Genomic DNA, 18,914 nt, shown 5'->3' on the forward strand with positions numbered 1-18,914 from the left:
GACCAATAAAGTATTGCAAAGCTACCCATAGAAGCACATCATCCTGTTTATATTTTCTCCCAACATCATGTTTCCTTCCATGGGTCTTGCATCAGCAAAACAGCAGGTGTATCTGCCACAGAAAAACATCACATAAGCCTTAATATGTGATCATGATATATCCAGAAGTTTCCACATCAAAATTATGCATAAGATGTATACAATACAAACATAATTATTATCATAATAACTAATTACAAGAAAGCTTCAAATATGATGACTTCATTGATGTTCTATTACAATACTGTTGTTACACACTAAGATCTAGAGAAACAAAACTAGCCTACTCACTCAGCAAGCTTTAACCCAGCCAGAATTAGACCCCAGGTCTACTGATCTAGCACATTTATTGTATTAAAAGGAAGTGTTAGGGAATATAATACGATATAATGTGGTTGGAAATACCTAGTGAGTCCTTACCAAGGTTTCCCTGTGAGAAATCACATCATATTACAGACCTGACTTAAGAGAAGTTTATTGTGGGGTAAGGGAAATGAACAAGACCTAGAACAGGAGTAAAGGCAGAGAAAGGGATGGGATAGAGAAGGACAGAAAGAGATAAAGAGAAAAAGAGAGGCCAGCTAGGAACACATCAGAATACAGAGAGAAACAGAGTGGAAGAAGAAGGGGGCTGGGGTAGCAAACAGTCATCTATATATGCTGCACCTTGCTCACACCTGGCATTCTCTGAATGGTGATTCAAGCCTCAGTCCCTGGGAGGAGCCAAGAAGAACTGTCTGTTAACTAACATGAAGAATATGAAGCATTTGCAAAAATAAGTCACATATATTCAGAAAACTTGCTGTACAAGAAGAGCAAGATCCAGACTGGGACGTAATGATTTCCTTGAAGAATAGAAGAGTTATATTCAAAGCATAAGACACAATGAAAGGCAATTGGAAGTTTGCAGGAAATTTGAATCTATTTTAAAGAAACCATTTTTAACAAAATAGTTTAAAAGGCTTGAGAGGTAATTTGTGTTAGTGAGGATGGAGATGCTGAATTCATGGTGATTGACACCTGTACCTGCATACTTCCTCTAGCCATGCCTGGCTATTCAGAAGCAAGGGAATATTGACATATCCTGAAAATAAAATCTCCACTGGCTAACATTGGATTGAATATGTAATAAATTTTAAGATCAAAATAATTAATTCCACCGACAATTCATTCTCAAATGGAACAATTAAGGGCATTAAATTACCAAAAGTAGAATTTTAGGTATTTATGTTTTTTTAATCATAACTTTTTAGAGACATACTTCCATTTCAACAATTTGTCAGTACTAATAGAATTGTACTTTCAAAAGTCTTACCCAAAACAGTATTTGTCGCCAGAGAAACTTATTGCAATTATTCTTGTTGGTTGAGATTTTTCAAAAATTCTCCTACTGGATAAATATAATAATTACTTATGAGAAATGCATAGTGAAGATTGTAGTAACAATGAAATCAGTTTCTATGGTTTTATGACACTATTGTGCCTTAAATTGGCTTTATGTTTAGCATTAATAGTTACATACCTTTTTTCTTCTTATATATCATTTACCAATAAAATGACATAATGTACTGTACTTTCTACAAAGAAAAAAATAGATACGGAGTTGTTAAAAATACATAGAGATCTTTTAGGGAACCAAAGCTCAATTTCTAGCACCCACTTCCGATGCCTCACAACATTCTAGAACTCTAGTTATAGGTCATACGATCCTCCTATTGAACCCCACAGATGGCTGCATTTACACTTATACAAATGCACCCAGAGACACATGACTATTCAGAGGATATAAAAATAAACCTGAAAAAATAGTCTGAACTCTAGGAACATATATTTCACAAATAGCAACTTTATAAAATTTTGACCACCTACTTGGATCTGTAGACTATTATACTAGATTCATATTTAAGTTTCAAAGTTTTACAACAGAAGAGAGTTGAATTACTGTCAGATACATGTTATAATTTTGGCCAGGGGAGAATAGATTTATAGTAATTTTGGCTGGATGATGATCTGAAATTAAAGGCAAAATGGAAAGGCAATGAAACTAAATAATTGAGAGCAAAAGACGACATGGATTAAATGAGATTTGCTTTGAGGTGATGACTCATATATTCAAAGCTTTGTATGAGATCTTGGAATAAAAAAGACCATAATTTTACTGATAGAGAAAAGAAGAAAAAGTCTTATTTTCCTTTCTCATGCCATTTGTATAATTGTTGAAAGGACTTGGGTAATGTTTCTCTGAGTTATAAGATTTTGACATTAGCAAAAAAGCTTTGGTTTAATATCAAAATTGTGCATTCTGATTTTTTTAATTGTATGGTGGAGGCAAGTGAAATGCTTTAAAGCGAAAGTGAGCTATATAAGGATAGGAAGCTGTCACATTTATCAAGAACTACACATTTATTTTCATTGAATTAAAATATTTAATTTTAAGAAGTTTGTTTTTTCAGAAGAGAGTAGTAGATGAGCTAACTTCAATAAATTTCCAGATGCTACAGAGAAGCTTTTCTCAGAGAAAGTGCATTGAAGATTTCCATTTTATATTATCTCATTCTTTTTCTCTTTTTTCTAAACTCTCCAAATGCATAAATCTACATATTAGAGAATATGCATAAACACAGGATGCACATATGCAAGACTCCTAAAGGAAGGTTATTACAAGCAACAAGGTAAACAAATGATCCTGGCTTTCTTAATATGGAAGATAGTTGGAATTCTCATCTTTCACTTAGAAGCTGCTGCTTTCTTTATTGAAATCTCTAAGAGACTTGTTGGATATTTAAATATTAGATCCCAAATTTGTGTTAATGCACAGTTCACTTAAAACCAGTTACCCAATGACCAGAAAAACTAATTTGCTAATGTGATATGAATTATATTTCATCTTTGTCTACAAATGGATGTGCATATTTATGTGTGTAATTGTGAGCACATATGAATCAGAGAACAACAGCAGAATGAGGTGTCTATTCTCTCTCTTTGTTTGAGACAGGGTCCCTTTGTTTTACACTGTTGTATATACCAGATTAGCAGGCTTGTGAGCTTCCAGGGATTCTCATATTTTTGACTTCTCTATCAGTATAAAAATGCTGTGATTATAGAAATATGGCACCACATTCAGTTTTACATAGATTCAGAAGATCAGAAATTAGGTCATCAGGCTTCTTGCATCAACAAATGCATTTACCCATGAAGCAGTCTTCCCAGTACCACATCAACTACTGTACAGTTTGTTTATATATGTACATGTATGCAAGTTGTTCACTATGGGGATAATTCAATCTTAGAATTCTATTATGCCAAAGATACTTATGAAGAAAGATAATATGTATGTACATTCACTAGAATTTTTCCAAGATAATAAACAATATATATTTAATATAGTCCTGTAATTTCTGTCAGTATTCTTGGGGAAGATCATTACTAAGAAAACTCTTATAAAGTAATGATTTCACTAATTTTTATTTAGGTGAAGACTGCAGTAGTGGTTTCATTAAAATGTGTTAAAACCCTAAAGGTCTTTCCTGTATCAACATTATTTTATTTTATATCTTAAAATGTAGAAAGGAAAGAGAAAATAAAGCTTACTATTAAAGTCGATGTCTACCCTGAAGATTTTTATGTATTGTGTTACTTCACATGATTTTTCTTTATGAATATCTTTGCTAAGTATTGTTTGTGTTTGTTTGTTTTTGGTTTTTTTCCTGGTTTCAAATGATATCTCCACTAATGACTTTTTAAAAAGCTCACTATAAGTAGTTGCTAGACAAAACAATAACATTAGTTTGCCAAAGTACCATTCTTGTATTCTTCTGAATACAGAAAATTAATCCAATCACTGATATGCAATATTGACATATCTTATCATGGTTACATCATAATGAAGTTGTATACAAAAACAAGAAAGACTCCTACCTCTTATCTTCAATCCATCAAGCAGAAGATTTTATATTCATGAAGCACAGGCCTTTATCTCCAGTACTCAGAAGGCAGAGGCAGGTAGATTTATGTGAGATCTACCATTTTGATCTACATAGCAAGTTCCAGGACAGGTATAACTACATAGAAAGATGATGCCTAAAAATAAGTAAATAAATAAATTGAAGAAGTACCTAACCCATAAACTGATCTGTCTTAAGGTTCACTTTGTAAGATGAACTCCATACATGACACTGCTTTGGTGACCAAAACCTTACTACATAGCCCATTGATCTAGGGAAAAAGCAAATAATATAGATTAAAGAAAATGGGAAAATGTAGTGATAAAATAACCCCTAAAGATATTATGTTATACTCATAGATCAGTTTCTTGTTCACCCATTATCAGAGAAGCTTCCTTCTCTAGCAGATGGAAACAAATATAAAGCCTCACTGGCAGAGATTACTCAGAAAATAAGCTAATTTGGGACATTCAACCCTAAATTGGATAACAACAAATCTTCCCCAGCGTACAGCAGAGAACCTTACTAGAGAGGAGGCAGAAAGATTGTGAGAATCAGATAGGATAAAAGACACCAAGAATTCCTGGATCTCTAAAGCAACATGAACAAAGCTCATATGGACACAAAGAAGCTGATGCAGAATGTACAGCATCTGCACAGGTCTGCACCAGGTTCCTCTGCACTTACAGCTTTTAGCTTAATGTTTTCATGGGATTCCTGAACACAGACATTAGTATGTCTCAGTATCTTGTGGCTTCTCTTGGGCTCTCTTCTTTCTGCTGTTCTGACTTGTATGAATTCAATTTGATAATTTTGTTTTATTAAATGTTATCTTATTAAATTTAAAAGATGAATGAATGAATGAAATCATAACCATTAGAGAAAGATTAATAAATAAATTTATATTTATTCCTGAGGAGGAGGGGAAATACTTTTTTTTTTGTAATGAAATGACACTGGATATTTCAACCATTCAAGGACAGATGTAATCAGTTCTTCATCCGGAATTCTTGACCAACAAATAATGGACTCCTGTGGGCTTCACAGCGGAGTCCAGAGGCTTTCCATGCCAGCGGGTCCTACAAACACAAGAAAGTCCAATGTTTCAAAGGCTGGAAACTTTGGTGATGGTAGGACTAAATGATACAAGAAGTCCGTGGATTTCTAAGTGTATTGTTCATGGCGTGGTAGTTGGATCTGAATGTTCGCCACCCCTCGCTCCCATCACCCCCATAAAAGCCAGAGGGAGCTGGCTTAAATAGGGAGGGGGAAAGAGGATGGACTGGGAAGGAATAACTTAATTAGCTATGTGTTGTCCCACACACACACACTTTAGGTAACTCATGAATATGGAAATCTTGAGGCTGAAGCCTGTCAGTCAAGTCCTCTCTAGCCAAAGATGACTGCTAGGTGTAGATTAATGGAGATGTGATCATGTAGAAGCCTGAATTCCGGGGATATGGACGAACACCTGTCATTTCTCCAATCAGGAGTCGGGGTTCAAAGGTCCATGCCTACCCAAGAATCAAGACATCTTTCCATGGCCCAACAGACTCCATGGTTCATTTTTGTTGCTGTTGTTCTGCAAGGATTTTTTTGTGTATGTGTGTTTGCATGTATGTGTGCATATGATTGTAATATTGTGGGGTTTTGGTGGTTTGTTTTTGAATGACATATTTTATTTCTATATTTTGTGCATTTTCTTGTCATTTTTAGGGATTTATTGAGAAAGAACTTAAATTTGACGAGTATGGAAGAGCTTTGGGAAGGAAGATAACATGATCAATTTTTTTGGAAACTGTTTTAAATAATAAAATATATAGATGAATAGAAGATACCGAAAAAAGAAGAGAGGAGAGAGAGAGAGAGAGAGAGAGAGAGAGAGAGAGAGAGAGAGAGAGAGAGAGAGAGATTGAGGAGATAAGAACAAATACATCTATGTTGTAGATAAGTCTTTGGGGTGAATCAGTTAGTTTAGAGAAGAAGTAGAGCCAGAACAGCTAAGTTGAATCAGCCAATCAGAGATCAGAAAGAACAATAAAGTGAGAGCTTATTTAGCAGTAGATCTCGGAGGCTAAAAACATTCTATACCTTGATAAGATTGATTGGAGGCTAGAAGTTTCCAGGACTAGGCATAGGTTAGCAAATGGAGGCATTAAGCCACAGAGATTATGATTACCTACAGAAAAATAAAGTTTATATTTACAGTGCTGTAAAAGTTAACAATCCCATCAGCAATGGAGAAGTGTTTTCCTTGCTATATATCTTTGTCATCGGAAGCTGTCATTTTTATTATTGATCACAGCCATTCTGACAGGTACAAAGTTGAATCATATGATTCCATTTATTAATTCTTTATTTTAATGCCTGAACTACTGGAGTCCTCTCATCTACCAGAGTTCATACATATCCCTTCCTTCCTTCTCAGTCATATCCAAGGAATCTAGTAGTATTGCTGAGGTTCTTTTTTTTTTTCTTTTCTTTTTTTTTTTATAAAGAATGATTTTTTTTTAATTTCTTTTTTTTTTTGAACATGAAATGCTTTTTTATAGCATGTTTTACAAGGGGAGGGGGTAAGAGGGTCCAGGTGGTGGAAAAGTACAAAATCTTCTTGGCCTGTGCCTTGAAACATGTCATGGTCTATATGGTACACTGCCTTGAATTATGATCTACCTGCAGTTCTTCAGAAGATATGGTACACTGCTTGAGTTATGGTCTCCCTGCTATTCTTAAGAAGACATGGTACTCTGCTTTGAGTCTATTGCTGAGGTTCTTGATCCACTTGGATTTGAGTTTTCAAAGAAGAATAAGGATCTTTAATATTTCTATATTCTATATTTATATATTATATATCTATATTTTCTATAGTTTTACTAGTAGTATTTTTGAAGGTGTGTTTTCACTATTACATATTTTTGAAACCTTTGCTAAAAATAAAATATTTATAGGTGAATGAAATTATATGTAGATACTAATTAGATTCTACTGACCAATAAACGTGTTTTCACACTAACACTGTTGTTTTAATACTAAAGCTCCTTTGTATACCTTGAAATATGAATGGTTATACCTTAAATAGTCTTTTTATTTATCATGATTATTTTGGCTCTCCTAGGCCTTTTGTATTTTTACATAAATCTATTTATTTTTAAGTTTTGGAAAATTTGCATTGTAATTTGATTGGAATTGTGTCATATCTATAGATTACTTTTAGTAGGATAGGAGTACCCATTGTCACAACATTAATTCCAACAATCTATGAGCATAGGAGGGCTTTCCATCTTGTGATATCTTCTTCAATTCTCTCTCTCTCTCTCTCTCTCTCTCTCTCTCTCTCTCTCTCTTTCTTCTTCCTTCCTTCCTTCCTTCCTACCTTCCTTCCTTCCTTCCTTCTTTCTTTCATTTCCTATGTTGGATTTATTCCAATATAGTATTCAAAAATTTTTTAGTCTATTGTGAATAGTGTTGTTCCACTAGCAAATAACATAATTAAATATTTGAGGCATATAACTAAATATAAAATTCTCAAAAGATGAAATAAAATAATTGAGAATCACTCTTTTAAAAGGAATTCATATCTTAGGGATTATGCTAATAAAAATTAAAAGTACTTTGAGGTTTCATGTTACCCCAGTCAGCATGATCAGGATTAATAATACAGCAGATCTTCGTAAGGAGATGGGGAAAAGAAAGCACACCTGTATATTTTAACTGTTAGGGAGAGTTTAAACTAATAAATCCATTATGGTAATGAGTGTAGAGTTTGACAAACAAAACAAACAAACAAAAACAACTAAACTACAGCTAAAACAAACAAACCAAAAACTAAACCTGAGACCTAAGCTATGACAAGTTCCAACTATACCATTCTTGAAAATAAGCACAAAGGACTCCTATTATGAGCAAATGAAAACAGATTAAATGTCTATCAACTTAAGAATAGATAATAAAAACTGATAGATTTATATATTGGATTCAGCAATTAAGCAAAGTAAATAGAGAAAATCAGATGGTAGCTTAAACCATTAAATGTTATTTATATTTGAAATACCCATAAAGTACTCAGAATGGTTAGGAAATTAAGAAGTAGGTATGGGGGCAGGTGCTACAAGAGAGAAGATAGAGAAATGGAATATAGTGATATAATGGGCTAAAGCAGAATAATACAACAGGAAGGGCTAAATTCTGGTGGGGGGATAGAAATGAGTGAAGAAAAAACTAGAGGGAAGGATAGCCTAATTATGTATAATATGAAAGCTATAATATAATACAATCTATCATATGGGGGCTTAAAAACAGAATTACCATACTGACATCACAGTATAACATATACAAATGTTGTCTGAGGAAGGGTTCTTTTAATCTCCTTCCACTGAAGTTTTATAGACTAGTAAAATTAATAGTCACTTGCCAATGATTCTGATTATCTTCCAGAACTTGGTAGTCAGACTCTATTGGTGAAGACACCACATCCTTAATCATAGAACTTGGAGAAATCAGACTAGTAATAACTTAGAAACTCTAGAGATACTAGATAACTTGCCTAGTATACTTAGGTGCTATTAATAATACAAGAGGAAAAAAGTAATCGTCAGTCTTACCCAACTTTCAAATTTGTTAGCTTTAATAATAGCTGCCTTATATTCACTGTTTCAACAGTGGCAAGAGCATCATGGGAAGGATCAACTACTTTATGATTGGAGTTCAGTCCTGTTACATAAGATAAAACTCATACACAGTATTATTATTGGGCCAAGTATTTTGTGTAGACAGGCCAGAGGACCCAGGGGCTGCTGAATGGGCATACTGTTAAACTGATGTCTAATGACTTATCATGACATTGAGTTATTAATGCTTCTCTCAACACCTACATGAGAAAACAAAACTAGAAAAGATGGACAAAATAAAAGACTGAGGAATTGCTAGTCCTAGCTGGAACATCTATATCATATTCCCTCATCTGTATGCTCTGGAAGCATTTTAAAAGAGACATGAAAAAGTGTAAGAGACAAGAGTAGCAGTAATTATTACAAAGTATATATTTTTCATCATAACAAGGCAGCTGTGCAAATGAACTTAGAGCAGATATGACAACAAGTATGAGATCTATGCAATCTCAAGCCAGTCCAAATCTAGTATCAGGGACATAAGTGGTCTGGAAGTACTTCTACCTCTATCTGAGGTTCTCCTTGAAGTTTGTACTTTCTAGGGAGAAAAAAAAATGTCTACTTTCCTTAAAACTATGCTACTAATGAGTGGACCACAAACTACTTACTGCAACACATACACCTAAAAGCATATAGGGAACACATTTTAATTTGATGGGTTTAAAAGGAAATGTGGAGTCAGAAAATAGTTGTCAGAAAAGAGGTACAAGTCAGAGAGAAGATGAGTGGTGGACTTGAACATGATCAAAATGGACTGTACAATGTTGTCAAATAACTGATTTCAAGAACTGAAAACATATTGTATATACTAGTGTTATTGTAAAACAATCAGTGTGAAGCATCAAAAGAAGAAATGTCTATAATTTCATGGATGGCAAAACTATGTTAAAATTGTTAGTGAAGAGGAATGAAACAGAGTGTTAAAACTAAAATCAACCAAACAAAAGCAAAAGAATCATTTATTTCTCAAATAAAATGAAACCAATGATGGAACAAAAGAATATTGCCAGAAAATATATTTTGTGGAATATTTATGTCCTGATTATATGAATAAATATTACAATACAGATGATGGTTTATGGTACCATATAGCATGTCAGAAGAACTACACATGCAAATGATTCTACACAAAAATGTCTTGGTTTTGCCCAATAAATGAATACAATTATTCTAATTGGGTGCTAATATTCAATCTTAGATTGGAAAAAATTAAAAGATAAACATTATGGCTAATATATGCATAAAAAACTCAAGGCTGCCTTCATGGAATTGTACATGGAAAGCCTATAGTTACATAGATCTCTCTAGGCAAAAGTGGTCTCTATTTGGTTTATAATTGCTCTCTCTACTTTTAAATTACAGATAATTTAATGACAAGTTACCCTCAATGTTTATCCTATAAATACTCTCAAAATTATAAAACATTATTAGCAACTACTTGACAGTTGTTTTGTACTTTTGCTCAAATATACCATAATGTTAAGATTCTGTTTTTTTTTTTTTTTACTGCCTGGGGTTTTCCAAAATAAACATAATCATTAATATCTATTTATAAACACTCATAGTTACTTTTTCACAATATCTTAAGACAGAAGTAAGTAAGCAAAGAGAGGTTTGCCAAATGCTTGGGTATCATTTAATCAAAAGATATTATTGATCTGTAACAATAATAAATGTTATAACAAATTATAGTCACTATTTTATTCACTATACTCTTTTTTCAACTTTTAATAGGTTGGGATTTAAAAGAAAAATTTCAGTAATAGGCAATAAGTGCATGAGAAATGATATCAATTACATGTAATGAATATTTTAGATAAGTTATTATGAACTTACCAGTACAGTATACAAGTAATTATGAAAAGTATATATTCCATAAACAAAATATCTACCCTAATAACAATAAATTAGCTCTAAATGACAGAACATATTGATAAAATGTCTACATTATGAGGGAAATAAAATCTACAAGCACATGCAATTTTCATTTCAAGTAAGATGAAGTAATATAATGAATAACTCGATTTTATGATAGCTAATCATAAATATTACATTCAATAAAGAGTGGGTTTTCCAAATCATTACAATTAAACGTATGCCATGTTATTTTAAAGGGAACATATAAATCAAGAAAGGAAAACAGAATAATAAAGGAAGCTAGAAAGAGATCCATCATTGTAGCAACAGGAAAAATAACTTGTGGTAGTTAATACGAATGTATTGTAGTTCTCTATTGAATTTATATGTATCTCAATCAATCACTCAGTCATTTATCTATATACAGTTCTACAAAGACATAAATCATGTAGAGCCTTTAACTGAAATAAAAAGACTTAAAAATATGGCAGAACCTTCACAATGTGGAATTGTCACTTTCAGTGACACATGGAGCCAGTATTGTTTCCCTTCCACCTTTTTGAGAAGAGTGTTTGGCTAGTTTAGCACTCTAGGATGAAAAAATACAATTGTTTGAAAGCAGTTTGATTTTTATATGAAGTATGCTGTTCAAGAGGCTTAAAAATGTACAGCTTTCATCAAGAAATTGCTCTTTTCAAACTCCAATAAAAAGAAATAACATGTTCGACACTATGTAGAAACTATTTCTAGTAAAATCATTTATAGTAAATAAGTTATATATAAGAAAATATGACAATATGGTACTTGTCTCTGAATGTGACTTTAAATGGTTCAAAAGACTGAATGAAGTGTCTCACAGATTAATTATGAACTAATTTTTATTTATAAACTAATTTTGATTTATAAAGGAACAAATTCCTACATAGTATAGAGCCTGTTGATAACAATTTTCATTGTGACACACTCTAAACTCTAAAACATTATATATAAGTATTCCATTGAATGTATGCCATATAAAGTACTCTATCTAGAGGTACATGTAAAATAGGAAAACTACAGTAAATATTCCAGGCCTGTGTTTGATAATGCTATATGCGATGTTATTATATTTTCATATTATTATCCTAAATATTCACTGTTATTAGTGAAATGTTACTGCTAAAAGTTGTAAGTTAGAAATAAATTATCTACAAGAATACATAAGAATGACTAGAGGGATTACTCAGCAACTAGGAAACACTGCGGATCACTTATGAAAAACTGAATTTATATCCCAAAATCCATATCAGACTTCTCAAAAACATCTGTATCTCCAGTTCTAGCATCTCAAACTCTCTTCTGGCCTCAACAGGAACCAACCGACAAATACACAAATACCCACACAGCCACAAACATGTGACCATAAATTGAAACAAATATAAAGCCCTAAAAAGAAAAGAAAGGAACCCAGGCTAGTATAATAAGAAAATTAATGTAATCTGAGTTTTATATGCAGTCAATTTTCCTACAAAAGATATGGAAATAACAGTGATTCATCTAGCATTGAATCTGTAAGTTTAGTTTTCTGACAACAAATAATCCAATTAGATATCTGAATGCATAAAAATCTAGGAAAAACCAACAGGAAAAATTAGATTTTGTGAAATCTTCATGTTTGTCAATATAGTAAAAAGTTAAAGATGATTTTAGGAAAATAAAAGTACAAACTTATACCCAGTGGTTGTTTTGCCAGCACCCATCGACCTTTGGAATTTTCACACATGTCCTGGAAGTCTCAACTTAGGTCCTATGGTTGTATGAAATGTGCTTTAATTACAGCATCTTCTCCAAGTCCAAGATGGTTTTCCTATCATTGTCAAATACTTTTGCCAAGTCCTATAGGCTATGGATGGGATGGCATGTCATGGTTATTGCCCCTGTAGATAAGCCAGCAGGGCATGGGTCTCCACAAGTGTTGGTGGTTGCTGCAGGCATAAGATATGTTTTTTTATAATAATGTATATATTTGACTTTAAGTTCCTCCTGGAGGGGAATGGATTCTCTGCTATGGTTAATAACTCCATGATGTTCAGAAAAGAATGATTCAAGGAAGTGAGAATGACTATGTGACACAGTTATGTTCAAGGCAGCCTTTAAGACTGTGGACAGGATTCTGAAAATATGTGTTCAAGAGTATAAAAACAGGATTCCTCAACTATGGAAAATATAAAGTTGCAATATGAACTGAGTGAGGGGCTTCATGGACCTGAAAGAACAGAAGCAACTGCACTAACGAGTTAGTAAAGGGAAAGGAGTAGGTAAAAAACAAGGTTCATGGTTTAAGTAATAAAGGACCACCAATCATGGTGAGAGTAGTGATATCAGGACAAGATCCCACTCAACTAGTTTATTGTTTGTGCTTACAAAGGCAGGCAGATCTCTGAACTTATTTCCTAGGTTCAAAATTAAAATGTACTTGCTGTCTTTTTCTAAGAATCAAGAGGCTAAAGTCATAAAATGCCAATTCAAGAAATAATCAAAAAGGGGTATATATATATATATACATATATATATATATATATGTAAAGGTTAATGACTCTATGATATTCAGAGGCAGCATGATTCAGGGAAGTGAGAATGTCTGCGTTACATGGTGATGTTCAAGACAGCCTTTAAGACTGTGAGACAGGATTACGAAAATATGAATTCAGGGGTATAAAAACAGGATTCCTCAACTATGGAAAATATAAGGAATTTGAACTGAATATACATATACATATACATATACATATACATATACATATATATATATATATATATATAGTATATAACTGCATTGATATGTTAATAAAAGACTGAGCTTTGGTTTACAAGAGAGAGTGATTTGGAGAGAACTGCTTGGAGAACAAGCATAGATACTTTAGAACTTTTCTGGTGGATTTTCTGACTTTCATCAGAAAACCACAATGCTATTTAGAAAGCTATTTTAACTCTTTTAGATATTTGTCTAGTAGGTTTTCTATTTTGGGGGTGAGGAAAACTTAAGATCTATCCAGAGGTCTATTTCATTTCTTTTAGAATTTTTCTTTTTTTTTCCTTTTCTTGTTTTTTTAAAATCATTTTGATATCCCCCTTCCCAGTTTCCCTGCCACAACCCCCTTTCCTGTCTCCCCTCTTTCCCTTTGCCTCTATAAGGGTATTCCTCCACTCACTCACCTACTCACCCATTTATCATCCCACTACTATGGGGGATCAAGCCTCCAGAGGACCAAGAGTCTCCCCTCCCATTGACACCAGATAAGGCCATCCTTTGCTACATATGGAGCTGGAGCCATGGATCCCTCCATGAATACTCCTTAATTTAGAACTTGGGATCTCTGGGTGGTCTGAGTAAGTTTTTCCTATAGGGTTTCAATCTCTTTCAGCTCCTTCAGTCCTTCCCCTAGCTCTTCCATTGAGTTCCCCCGCACTCAATCTTATAGTTGGCTGTGAGTATCTGCATCTATGTTAGTCAGGTGATCCAGAAACTCTCATGGAACAGTTCCTGTCAGCAAGTACTCCTTGGCATCAACAATAGTGTCAGGACTTGATGTCTGCAGATAGGGTGGATTCCTAGGCAGTGATCTCTGGATGGCCTTTCCTTCATACTGTGTTCTGTTTTTATTTTTTGTCTGTGTCTTTTCCTTAGACAAGAACAATTCTGAGTTAACTATTTTGAGTTGGATGGGTGGCACAATTCTACTAAAGTCATGTCACCTGAAAAAGGGCTGGAAATGAAAGGAGGATGGAGGGCGAGTAAAGATGGAGCCAAGACAAATTCTCTGATCAAGGCTCAAAGTTTAATGTTCAGCTCTCAATTTAAAGGGGAATCCCCACTCCCACCACCAAACCCCTTCTTGCTTTAGCCTATGTGGGTGAGGGGAACCCATCCTTAGTCACAGCCGGACGTGACTCAAGGCAAGCTCAGTAGGCAGTCTATTCTTCTAAGTTCCTGTAGCAGGCTGTATGCAGCCAAAGTGGGTAACACCACCTGGGTCCTAATATTTTTGGTCTATTGTGGTAAGCAAGGTCTTTCAGGCCTGCTCTCCTTCTCTTTCCCTCCCAGGTCCTTCTTTCCCTTTATCTGTAGTGATTATTTTGTTCCCCCTCCTATGTAAGATTGAAGCATCCACACTTTGGCCTTCCTTCTTCTTAAACTCTATATGGTTTGTGGATTGCATCATGGGTATTCTGAGCTTTTAGGCTAATATCTACTAATCAGTGAGTACATACCATGTATGTTCTTTTGTGTCTGTGTTACCTCACTCAGGACGATATTTTCTAGTTCCATCCATTTGCCTGCGAATTTCCAGAATTCATTGCTTTTAATTGCTTAGAATTGTTCCATTGTCTAAATGTACCACATTTTATGTATCCATTCTTCTGTTAAGGGACATCTGGGTTCTTTCCAGCTTCTGGCTATTATAAATAATGCTGCTATAAACAGAGGAGCATGTGTCCTTATTATGTGTTGGAGTATCGTTTGGGTATATGCCCAGTGGTGGTATAGCTAGATCTTCAGGTATAATTATTTACATTTTTCTGAGGAACTACCAGATCATTTTCTAAAGTGGGTGTATCAACTTGTAATCCCACCAACAATGTAGAAATGTTCTTCTTTCTCCACATCCTTGCCAGCATCTGTTGTAACCTGAGTCTTTTGTCTTAGCCATTCTGATTGGTGTGAGGTGGAATCTCAGTGTCATTTTTATTTGCGTTTCCCTGTTGACTAAGGAAGTTGATCATTTTCACAGGTACAGTAGGTTTTCTAACTTTATTCAGAAAATGCAAGAGCTATCGACAGAGCTATTATAGGTCTTTTAGAATTTTCTAGCAGTTTCTCTTACCAAAGTCATAACCTACCTAGGGAACTGTCTAGAGAGTTGAGTTATCTGTAGCAGACTACAGAGCTATCAGGTTGTATCCATCAGTGACTTCATGTCATTTCTTCTGCCATTCCCAAACACCCCTTCTTTAGGACCCTTGACTAAGCTGAGGCAGGTTCTTGACAGACTTTTGTAAAAGAAAGAAAAATGAAATATGTGACAATCATTGGTATCCTGCCAACCTTCAATTGTCTTTTTTATCAAAACTTTTCTGGTAAATACATAACTCACATTCTGGGCATTGGATTGGTTCTACCTGTGGAATCACAGAACACTTGGTAACATGGCCTTATGCTTTGGATTCATCCATGCAGACTTCAAATGATGACTTACAATCCTCAGAGCAGTATAAACTGAAGGACTTCAGTTCAGATGTGAACCGACACCAAGCATTCAAGGGTCCTGGCAATTGTGGTCAAAGCTGGGTCTAAAATACTTCTCCACAATATCCTACTCTTGTTGTTTTTATCCATGCATATTACACAAATCTATTGTTTCTTGGCATGGGAATTGATCATAAATGACAGCCAGAGAAGAGAAATTAGATGAGCGGTGAGATAGGGCAAGAAATTTAGTCTCAACTGTCCCTAATTTGGGTGAATAAAATTCCCTATACATTCCTAAATGGTCTTGTTCAGTCCTACTCTGCTTGCTGCTACTGTTCCTATACCCAAAAGTAATTCAAAGTGTGTCTCAGAAGAAAGAGACAATGAGAATTTACGAGAGCCAAAGAAAAGGTCAGAGCCTTGGTAATGGATGTTTGTAGAAACAAATTGAAATATATATATATATTCTTTTCAGATGAGGATGATATCATTGACTTTTGAAAAAAAAAGGAGTAGTCTTGAAAATAGAGAAATGTGAATGTGTCTGAGGGTACCTATGGTGACCACTGGAACTTAGTAATTCCTTTCTCTTTCTAAATGAGTTTGATTTTCCCAAAGGTTTTGATGTGTGATAAACATCTCATGTAGGATTTCTATTGCTTTAAATGAAATACCATGACCAAAAGCTATCTTATACTTCCAGTGGACATGTCTACCATCTATGGAAGAATGGGCAGAAATTCAAAACAGAATCTCTGATGGTGAAACTGATCCAAATGCTATTGTGGAGTGCTACTTTCTTGCTTGCTCCTTGTGACTTGTTTACATTGCTATCAGGAGTACTCAAACCAGGAATGTGACTGTTTCTAGTCAGCTGGGCCCACCCATATTAATCATCATTTGAGTAAATAAAGAAAATAACCAATTATCTAAAAAAAAAAAAAAAGAAAGAAAGAAAATGTACCTCAGGTATAGGATTGTGAACCTGCATCTGACTCTTGGACATCCAGGTACCACTAGAAATTGTGAAGGAGCAGAGAACAAGGTCAAGGGCCTACAGGCTAGGGACAGTGTCTAGCCTGGGGCTGGGTTTGCTGAGCAAGAAGAGCTCTGGCTTGTCTCATGGAGATGATTGTTCATGGTTTGATGGTGGGAGGCTTGTTAGTTGTGGGAACACAGAAAAGCCTTCTATGGGAGTTTAGGCTGAGACTCTATAGGCCTTAGTCATGGCTCCCCATGGTAGATCTCGGTGAAAAGAGACAAATGGTTCTAAATAATTTATTGTCATGGATGCATAAAATTATACCCCATTTCTCAGGGTCCGCCTGAGATTAAATACCTTTCGCAGAGAGAAATGTTTGGTGTGGGAAGCTTATTGACTAAACCCTCCAGGCCTCTAGGTGCTTCACTAGCATGGAGAACTCTGTTTTGAGCCTATTTGACTATAGGACACATTTCTTTTATTTGAGAAACATGGCACATGCTCCAAGTCAGGAGTCTGGTGGGGAGCTGGGAGTTTTCTAAACCTCAGGTGTGTGCCCACTGAGGCTCTGGGTCTTAACCTGATCTATTTTACCAAAGTTCCTGGAACTGCTTTATGTCCCACACTCAGGCTTGCCCACAGGTGAATCTTTTTGGTTCACTTTATCAATTCTGATTTCACTTCCCAAATGACTGGAGTCACCTTTATATAAAAGTAGTCAGAACATAGAGGAAACCAGGTTTTATATCCAGGAATGGATTCTGATACCCAAGACAAAAAGAAGGTGATTTCTCTAAACATGATGACAACATTTTATAACTTTTGTTTTGATAGCTACTATATCTTTTAATATTTGTGACCTAGAGTTTCTGTTTGATTTGTTTTATAAGATGTCCTTCTCCTTCTCTTCCTTCTTTTCCTGTACTTTTCTCAATTGATGGTGAAATAGATAGAGCTGGAGTTTTTTTTTTTTCAAAAGGATTTGAAAATGTGTCTTTGATGACTCAGAGATTTCAGAAAAGAACATAAAACACAGATAATTAATTGAAGAGAATTTCTCACTTGTTTTAGCCTGAAAAGCAATCCATGTTTACCTCATATATACATTTTTAAAACACGTATTTCTCTATTCTTCATTGTCTGACATGATTTCCTTATTAATATCTTTAAGATTTTTTTGCTTTTGACTTCTTTCACTTACTTTAAAACTACCCCCTTATATTTATATAAAAATACTGACACTACTGTCTTGGATAAAATGATTCGTTTTTTTCATTATTTAGACAATAGTTTATTATTTTTTGAAATCAAACCTACGTAGATAAGACCTTACATATTAAATACAGTGTGTTACCCCTGTACAAATGGAAAAAAATTAAGTTCAACATTTCTAGACCAATATGGCTGTTAATTTCTGTACAATGCCAACTCAACACAGTAAACTGGGATACTTTTTTCCAAAGTTGACAGCACAGCTAAAGTTTCCAAAAATTCAAATTATATATGTATATATATATATTTATATTTATATAAAAAGACCAATAATAGCAGTATGTTATGCATCAATAGCAGCAACAGCTTTTCCAGGTTCTGCAGTCATTTGAACAAAATTGTAGAGACATCCAACACACTCCATTAAAAAGAAAAAAAGTAAGAAACAAAACCACAGAAAACAGCACAGTTCTGTTACTCTTGTGGTACATGGCACCATTTTTTTTAAATTAGCTTCTCAATCATCATCTGGAAAGAAAACATTCTGAGCAACATCATTAAAAACAGCTCTGATAAAGCAAGGTCACTACTACATATCATAAAGCAGGTACAAGCTATTTTACATTCACAGAGGTATGATACAGTACTATCCTATGTCTATAATACTAGAGGATACAATTTAAAAGGCATTATTTGAGACTTGATTCTACTTTTCCAGCAGAGGGCCCAAAGGATGGTGTGACACAGCTCTATAAAGAAACACACTTTTAGATAGGATTTCCTTTCACTAGTGGCACAGTTCTAAGGATTCATTCTCTCCATGAATGTCAGCTAAAAACTGTTATTGGAAAATGAAATATCCCTAAAACAAAATAATTCATTTTTTAATCATAAAAATAATGAAAAGATGGCTGGAGAGATGGCTAAGTGGTTAAGATCACTAACTGCTCTTCCAGAGTTCCTGAGTTCAATTCCTGGCAATC

At 34.4% G+C, this 18,914-nt stretch overlaps 1 pseudogene; it reads left to right on the forward strand.

The window, feature by feature from the left end:
* Window positions 1-13,465: 13,465 nt before the first annotated feature.
* Window positions 13,466-13,531, forward strand: LOC114630942 (annotated as a pseudogene).
* The last annotated feature ends 5,383 nt before the right edge of the window (window positions 13,532-18,914 follow it).

The sequence above is a fragment of the Grammomys surdaster genome, unplaced genomic scaffold, assembly GCF_004785775.1.
Source record: "Grammomys surdaster isolate TR1022 unplaced genomic scaffold, NIH_TR_1.0 348, whole genome shotgun sequence".
Classification (NCBI taxonomy): Eukaryota; Metazoa; Chordata; class Mammalia; order Rodentia; family Muridae; genus Grammomys; species Grammomys surdaster.